The sequence below is a fragment of the Sapajus apella genome, unplaced genomic scaffold, assembly GCF_009761245.1.
Source record: "Sapajus apella isolate SASKATOON/1434 unplaced genomic scaffold, GSC_monkey_1.0 scaffold2, whole genome shotgun sequence".
In the NCBI taxonomy this organism is placed as follows: domain Eukaryota; kingdom Metazoa; phylum Chordata; class Mammalia; order Primates; family Cebidae; genus Sapajus; species Sapajus apella.
This window is the reverse complement of record NW_022436942.1, coordinates 43,721,823-43,731,029: the sequence shown is the minus strand read 5'-3', so window position 1 is coordinate 43,731,029 and position 9,207 is coordinate 43,721,823. Positions and strand designations below refer to the sequence as shown.

The window sequence follows — 9,207 nt, the reverse complement described above, 5'->3', positions numbered from 1 at the left end:
TGTAAACAAGTTCATAAGAGCATTTCTGTTCTCAGCATGTTTAAAGTTTAGCTGGGGAAAGAAGATAGGAAAGTATGAAAAGCTAAAAGGCAGCAGAAAATCTAAATAATATTAAAACAAGGATGTAGTATAAGCAAATATGACCAATATTGATTTTCAGTAGAATTGTATAAAACATTTATAGGAAATAGAATGTGAAATGGATTTAGAGCAGAGTTTAGAGGAAGCCATTCTCAGTAGGTAATAGAATGAATAAAAGCATGGAAAAGCAAAAGTCTACGGTGTGTTCATGAGATGGTGGCTTTTCAGGGCTGGTTTCAATGAAGGGTTCACAAAGGGAATTTCAGTTAGCCCAGTTCAGAGAATATTGAACTCCTACATGCTAAACCTGCACTGGATACTGAAGGAGGGGAATACAGAGAGAAGTAAGACATTATTTTAAAACTGTCATTCAAATACTGTGAGCAGTGCTGATAAGAAACCCCTGGTCTCAGGTGTCTAATCAAGGAAGACAGACCCTACATAGTAGACAGCCTCTAATCATCTCCATCCCCCTGCCTGGTATTTACACCCTTGTCATCTCCTCCATTGAGTCTTTGGGTTAGACCTAGTGACTCCCATGAAAAAGAATAGAAAACAGTGAAAGTAGCTGGGGAAAGAGGCTTTCTGATATCACACAATGGATTATCCTGTCCACTTATGAATAACATTTGCCTCTGCTGAGGTCGGGTCATGTTTTAGTGAACAGCCACAGGGACATAAATATCTTCACTTTATTTTTTTTAACATTTTTGGCCCATTCATAGAAGTCTATCCATATGCCTCTTCTCCAGACCCCCTTGTTACCAGTTTTATAGTCATGTTCCTTCCAAGTCCCTGACCATTCAGTCAACCCATTGGTTGCAACTCATGAATTGGTACGCAATTGCACATCTGGCCATTTCTTCTTCTAAGGAATTTATGCTCAATCAGGGTTGTCCAAGGAAACAGTGAATAGGGTGTGTGTATTTATATAGATGATTCTATACACTCAAGTGGCATGTCCTTTGCTGGAAACCATCATTTGCAGCAAGCTAATACAGAAACAGCTATGCCTCGCCTTGTCCCCCACCTTCTGACAGGCCCCAGTGCCCCAATGTGTGATGTTCCCCTCCCTGTGTTCATGTATTTTCATTGTTCAACTCCCACTTATGAGTGAGAACATGGCAGTGTTTGGTTTTCTGTTTCTTTATTAGTTTGCTGCGAATGATGGTTTCCAGCAAAGGACATCTCACGTGACTGTATAGAATCATCTATATAGATACACACACCCTATTAGCTCTGTTTCCCTGGACAACCCTGATGGAGCATAAATTGTCAGTCTGGCAGACTGACAGTTCTGCCAGTAGTCAATGTTGCAATCTTGAGTCCGAAGAGAGTCTAGAGATAGGAATCCTTCCCAATTTGAAATCTCATTCTTTGCTCCTAGAACCTCTAACTGGCTAATGCCTTCCACAATGTAGGGGGTAGTCTTCTTTACTCAAAATCTACTGACTTTGATGTTAATCTTTGTTCAAGGTGTACTGATTTCAATATTAATTACATCTTTAAAAAAAAAACCTTCACAGCAATATCTAGACTGATGCCTGCCAAACAACTGTGTGCCACAGCCAAGTTAAGTTGACAAATAAAATTAACCATTCTCACCACCATAAATATTCCCATTCACATTTTTGTGTGAACATAAGTTTTTGTTTTCCTTGGGTAATATCTAAGAATTGCTAATCGTATGGTAAATATATCTTCCTACAAAAATGCCAAACTGTTTTTGTAACATGTATTTTAAAGTCATATTTTTTTCAGATTTCTTTTTTTTTTTTTTTGAGATGGAGTTTCGCTCTTGTTACCCAGGCTGGAGTGCAATGGCGCGATCTCGGCTCACTGCAACCTCCGCCTCCTGGGTTCAGGCAATTCTCCTGCCTCAGCCTCCTGAGTAGCTGGGATTACAGGCACACACCACCATGCCCAGCTAATTTTTTTTTGTATTTTTAGTAGAGACGGGGTTTCACCATGTTGACCAGGATGGTCTCGATCTCTTGACCTCGTGATCCACCCGCCTCGGCCTCCCAAAGTGCTGGGATTACAGGCTTGAGCCACCGCGCCCGGCTTCAGATTTCTTATAATTCAAACTAATATAACAAGTTTTACACAGTGGAATTTAATTCTAACTTGTATAAATTACTAGATGAAGTTTGGAACCATACAATTCAAAAAGACAATAGAATATTTTCGTTTTGTAGTTGGTTGTTTTGTTTGTTAGATTGTGAGGGTATGGCAGTGATAGCTAGTGCTCATTAATTATCCACATGTTTTCTCTATATTTCAGAGAAAACTACACCATGTCTATCTGGGTACAGGTAGATAGTTATTTATCATCAATGTATTAGGAGCAGAAATAAAGTCACGGGTCACATCTGCTTTGAGGCAGCCAGGATGTGTGGGTCTTTTCACTTCATTCTTTCTTTTTTTCTCCTCTGTTCAGCTAGAAACAATTCAAAGAAGATGGATCTGCAAGATGGAAATAATATGGGTATCTTCATTATTATTAAGAACAGATTTCTCGTAGGGGAAGCACCTAAGCCACTTTGGATGTTATGCGAGTGAGAAAAAACAATCTTTGATTATAAGTCCCTAAAATTTTGTTGTAGTAGCTGGCATTAATTATTTTGGTTAATATATTATCACTCATTTTAATCCAAATTTCAATCTTTCCTTGGGGAAAGATTATATTTATTCCTCATATAACAGCCTTCTTACTCTTGATGTTGCTATTGCTGTATGATATCATTATCTCATTTTTGTTAATCAGTATGTAGACTCTGACCGTCTATTCTAGATGATGCCTAGTGGTTTCCTCTCCCCACACATTTCCATGTGCATCCTCATCATCCCCAGGAAGAAATGAAACTCTGTTGACATCATATGGGGTTTTATTTTACTCTTTGGCTCTAGAGATCAACATTCTGTCATTTAGAAGTCTTAATCTATATAAGTGCTCTAGAAAATAGCAACCCTGTTTATCTCAGCTCCTTTCTCCCTCAAAATATCAAAAGAGAAGCAGTTAATCATTATTCTATGGCAATGCTATCTAAACATCTCTTCTAGCACATTTAATGTCATGATTATTGAACTGTTCTTTGTAATAAATCCCAGCAGCTAATCAAAGGTTTTTCATATTGTCCAAGTTATGACCAAAGGAAAGACATCTGGAGTAATGGGACAGCAGGTGTGTTTACATAAAATTCCTGCTAGGGGAAAAGTAGATAAGAAGAACAGACGATAGGCCTTTAAAATAGGTGGAATGTAGTATTTCCAGAATGGCATAGTAAGGAAATAAAAAATCTATTCCTTTGTAAGTACAATGAGAAAACAGTCAATAATTGTTAAAATCATTTTGGAACTCTGAAAATTAACCAAAGGCTTGCAACAGTCTGAGTATTTATTCAAGAAAAATGGAAGAATCTTGGCAAAAGCTGTGAAACTTATAGTGTCTTAAATATTGCCCTTTCTCAGCTCCATAGCAGCCTTGAAAATCAACAGCTTTACTACAGAGGCAGCTATTAAAACCAACAGCTTAGCAATCACTGTAAACATAGGCCAAGTTTACAGTGCCTCAAATATTCCTTATTTCTAGAGAATTGTCACTATGTGATCTGTCTGGTAATTCCCTGAAAAAGTCCCATTTGTAGGAATTGTCTTTATTTGAATGGACCCAGAGCTCACTATGGAATAAAACAAATAAGAAAAAAATCCCTAAGTAATTTCTCAAAAACAATCTGCAGCAATTATTTAGCATCTCATCTATGTGAGGCAGTGATAGCAACTGGGACAAACAAAAGACTGGTCAAAAAAATCTGAAAAAGGAGATCTGGGAATCAGGTGACTATAAGAGCCTTGAAAAGCACTGAGATCTTTCTGATGATCTGACCCACATATCTGTGTAGATATGTGTACTTGCTCAGGAAAGTTATGCAGAGTCACTAATCTTTTAACTCCAGCTGACTTTGAGACTCTGAATGATCAATAAGGAAAGGCAAGAAGGCAGAGGTGTAAACTGCCAAAGCATTGATTCCATATTCTAACAAAAGCACAGAATCATTTAGCAAGGGGTGGAAAACTTATCGGATTAAGTCATCCAAAGATATCTCTGTCTAGTCATGACATAACCACTAAGATAGTCTTTTGAGTAGAGACTTCAAAAGCTGTACATGACAGGAAATACAGATTTCACAGAATAAGTCCAGGAAAACCACTAAAACCTAGCAGCATTAGCCACATCAAAACGTCGATAACAACCAGCTATGGACTTGATTTACAAATTTGCCATATTATATGAATTAAAGTGACTCGTTTTCAATTAAAAAATTATGAGACATGCAAAGAGACAGGAAAGGGTGGCCCCTACATAGAAAAACAGAAGTCAAAATAAACTATCCCTGAGGAAGTTCAGATGGAAACTTAACTAGGCAAAGTGTTTATATAAGCTATTATAAATATATTCAAGAAACTAAGGAAAAAACCTTTTCTACAGAGTAAAAGTATGAGAACAATATCTCACATAATAGAACCTATCCATAAAGTGAAATTATAAAAAGAAAGAAAGAAATATTCTGACACTGGTAAGTTCAATATGAAATTTTTAAAAATCACTAGAAGATTTGAATTGACAGAAGAAAGAATAAGTGAATTTGAAAGTTGGTAATTCAGTTTATTCAGTCTAAATAATGTAAATGAAAAATAATGTAAATAAAGATGTAATGTAAATGTAAATAATGTAAATAAAGAAAAATGAACAGAGCCTCAGACACCTGTAGAACACCAGCAAGCATTATAATACACACATAATGGAAATCCTAGAAAGAGAGAGGGAGATAAATGGGAAGAAAGAATATTTGAAAAGAAAATTCCAAAAATATCTCAAAAAATTTTATTTTTAGACAAAATTTCACTCTGTTTCCCAGGCTAGAGTGCAATGGCAATCAGAGTCCACCATAACCTTGATCTCCTGGGCCCAAGTGATTCTTTTGCCTCGAGCTCCCAAGTATCTGAGACTACAAGCACACATTACTATGCCGGCTAATTTGCTATGATTAAAAATTTTAGCAGAGATATAGTCTCACCATATTTCCAAGGCTGGAACTCTTAAGATTAGATGAAAAATAATCTCTATATTCAAAACATTTAATGAACTTCAAGTAAGATAAACTCAAGGAACTGCACCTAGACACAAAATATTCAAACTGTTGAAAGCCAAAGACATAAAGAGATTCTTAAAAACAGTAAAAGAAGAAAAAGTTATCACATACAATGAATCCTCAATAATATTAATAACTGGCTTCTCATTACAAAAGCCATGTAGACCAGAATACAGTACAATGACATGTTCAAAGTTCTGAAAGAAAATAACAGTCAGCCAATATTTCTATATCAAGCAAAACCATCCTTCAAAAATGAAGGGTAGGTGTAGAGATTTTCATATAAATTAAAATTGAAAGAGTTTGTTGCTAGCAGAAATATCTTACAAGAACTACTAAAAAAACCTTCAATTAGAAATAAAGGCACTAAAATTTTACTTGAATTCACATAAAAAGTAAATGAGCAGTAAGCTAACTACAGAGGTCAGTATAAATGAACGTATAAATATATTTTTGTTTATAATTATTTTCTTCTTTTATCTGATTTAAAAATAATGGCTAAAGTATTAACATGAAGCTGTATCAATGGGCTTGTAAGTATAAAGATGTAATAAGAACATAAAGAAGGAATGAAGAAATGGAACTCTATTCAAATAAACTTTTGTATACTATTATTGAAATCAAGTTGGTATTAATCTGAAATAAATTATTTAAGTTACTATTTTAATTGTAATGTTCAGGGTGTTCACTCAGAAAAAAAATCTTTAAAAATATGGTAAAACAAAAAGAAAGGGGTTTTAAATAGTACATGAGAAAATATTAATTTAGTACAAAAGAAAATAGTAATGGAAGAACAGAGGAAGAAAAATAGTAAAATGGCAGCTGTATATTCTACTATGTTGGCAATTGTAATAAATATAAATAAATTTAACTCTCCTATCAAAAGTCAGAAGTTAGTTGAATGAATTTTTGGGAAAAAATATGATCCATATGTATGCTGTCTACCAGAGAAACATGTAAATTTAAACACACATATAAGTTGAAAGGATAAGGATAAAAAAATACCATACAAGTAGTAAACAAAAAAGAGCTGGAGTGGCTATACTAATATCAGACAAGATATTAGTATAGAATGAAAGAAGAGGCATTATTACTGATCTTATAGAAATACATGAATTATAAAATAATATTATCAACGATTATATGTCAGCAAATATTAAGGCAAAAAGTTATTACTAGAGACAAAGAAGAACATTTAAATGAAAAGGTATGAACATGTATGGACCTAAATATAGAGCCCCAAAATATATTTTTAAAAACTGACAGAATTGAATGGGGAAATTGACAATTCAATAATAAATAATAGTGGGAGATACTATTAGCTCACTTTCAGTAATGGATAGAAAAACTAGGTAGAAATCAATACGGAAATGGAAGACTCAATCAACACTATAAATCAATGATAACTAACAGATATTCCTAGAACACATTCTCAAGTGCACATGGCACGTTCTCCAGGATAGACTATATATTATTCCATAAAGCAAACCTCAATATTAAGATAGGGGCAAAAACAGAAGCCTAAGCACTGCCATCTTGTAGAGAAGCCACCTGGGCCCTGGGCAGAGGTGTCGTTCTCAGAACTGTTATTGTACTGCAATTCTCAGAAGTGTTAAGGGTAAAAATTTCCACTGCTACCCTCCTCCCCTTGCAACGAACCGCTAACTTTAGCTTCTGTACAGACAGCTTGCCTTGCACACCCCTGGGCCCCCCTGAACAAGGATGTGGTTTTGCAGCTTAAATGCCTTGCTCCACCTGAGCTCGGGGCCACGGGTTGAAGAAACATGAGTCCTCTGAGGCCACTGGCAATACAGACCCTGCAATTTGGCATACTTTTGTCTTAAGTGTTGATTTTCTGTTCGCTCTGGTGCTACAATATATGTAAAAGGGATAAAAGCATACATAGTATGTTTTCTGACCACAATGGAATAAAATTAGAAATTAATAATGAAAGAAAATTTGGGAAATTCAAAAGAAGTAGAAATTTAAAAACACATTTCTAAATCATCATTTAAAGAAGAAATAGCCAATTAGAAAATACCATAAGATAAATGAAAACAAAGCCACAACATATATAAATCTACAGAGTGCAGGTAAATCAGCCATTAGAGAGAAATTTATATTTCTAAATGCCTACTTGTAAAAAATCTCAAATTTCAAATAATAGAACTTGAAAAACTGGGAAAAGAAAAACAAAATCCAAAGGGTAGGAGAGGCATGATAAAGATTAGAGTGAAAATGAATTAAATTGAGATTAGAAAAACTATAAAAAGAATCAAACAAACTAAAAGTTGGCTTGATAAATAGATCAACAAAATGATAAAGTTTAGGTAGCCTGACACAAATGAAATCATAAAAGACTCAAATTAGGGGGCCTGCATGGGGGCTTGAGATGAGCAAGTGCCGTCACTGAATGCTGCCAGACTGCGACGGATATTGGGAGGTCAAGTGTTTCCTTTTGGCTCTTCCCTCTGGATCTTGGCGTGAGAAACTCTAACGTCCAGATCAGCGGAGTGGAATGCAGACTTAGGACCCTGAGGAGTCTTTTTTACCCGTTTCCCCGTCACTTGCTTAGGCGCACCGAGGGCAGCCTTTGTGGGGTCCTCGTAGCCAGCCAAGATGGCTGCCCCCGCAGTGAGGGTTTCCCGAGGCTAACCCAGGTGAGATGGAGCTGCTATAGTGCTGAATTCAAGGATCCCCTGATTGACAAGGAACGTTATCGCAAGCCTGTGGAGAAGCTAACTGAAGAGAAGTATGATCGGGAGCTCAAGAAGACTCAGCTCATCAAAGCTGCTCCAGCAGCGAAAACAAGTTCTGTGTTTGAAGACCCAGTCGTCAGTAAAATTCACCAACATGACGATGAAAGGAGGAAGCAAAATACTGGCCAGATCCCTCATGACTCAGACTCTGGAAGCTGTGAAAAGGAAGCAGTTTGAGAAGTACCATGCCCTTCTGCAGAGGAACAGGCAACCATTGAACAGAACCCCTACACCATCTTCCACCAAGCACTGAAAAACTGTGAGCCTATGATAGGGCTGGTACCCATCCTCAGAGGAGGCCGTTTCTACCAGGTCCCTGTACCCCTACCTGACCGACGTCGCTGCTTCCTGGCGATGAAGTGGATGATCACTGAGTGCTGGGAGAACAAGCATAGGCGGACTCTGATGCCAGAGAAGCTGTCACACGAGCTGCTGGAGGCTTTTCATAACCAGGACCCCGCCATCAAGAGGAAGCATGACGTGCATAAGATGGCTGAAGCCAAACGTGCCCTGGCCCACTACCGCTGGTGGTAGAGGTTCCAGGAGCCCAGGGCCCTCTGCCGCAAGAAACAGTGTGAGCCACTGCACACTGAAAAATACCTGTGGTTAAGGATGTAGCTGGTTGGTAAGGGTGGGCAAGCCTCAGAAGAAAGATGGAGCAGCATATTTACTGTCCAGGAATCCTTTCTTTGAGGCTAGAACTTGCTCTCTCTGCCCCCATTGCCTTGTAAAGATCCCTCGCTGTAAAGATCCCACATTGACTTGGGGATTTCCTGCAGGAAACTCGGGGCCCAGTCTTCTCTTCCCTCAGCTTGGGGTTGACCTTTGGATATAAAAGGAAGCAGTTTTAGTATTAGAAAAGATTTATTGGAAAATTCTCATGCTGACGTGGTATAACATGTGGTGCAGTGCCAGCATTCATTGAAACTGGCTGGAGGAAATAGGCTTGTTCCCCGAGTTGTCCTTGTAGAAAATGTATAAAAAGTAGTTTCTGGTGTGAAAAATAAAAAGACTCAAATTAGTAAATTGGGAATAAAAAAAAAAGAGGCATTATTCCTGCTCTTATAGAAATGCGTGAATTATAGGGTAATCTTATCAACAACTTACTGAAGCAGATAGTTCTATTGAAAAAAAGGAAAAAAGGTAATATTATCAACAACTATATGCCAACAAATCCGATAACCTGAATAAAATGGACAATGTTCTAAAAAGAA

At 37.1% G+C, this 9,207-nt stretch overlaps 1 pseudogene across 1 annotated transcript; it reads left to right on the top strand.

Annotated features, from left to right (window-relative positions):
- The first annotated feature begins 2,541 nt into the window (after positions 1–2,541).
- On the top strand, positions 2,542–8,997 carry LOC116554843 (annotated as a pseudogene). Its single transcript, XR_004270308.1, has 2 exons — positions 2,542–2,639; positions 7,810–8,997. The product of XR_004270308.1 is annotated as a 28S ribosomal protein S7, mitochondrial pseudogene (transcript).
- The last annotated feature ends 210 nt before the right edge of the window (positions 8,998–9,207 follow it).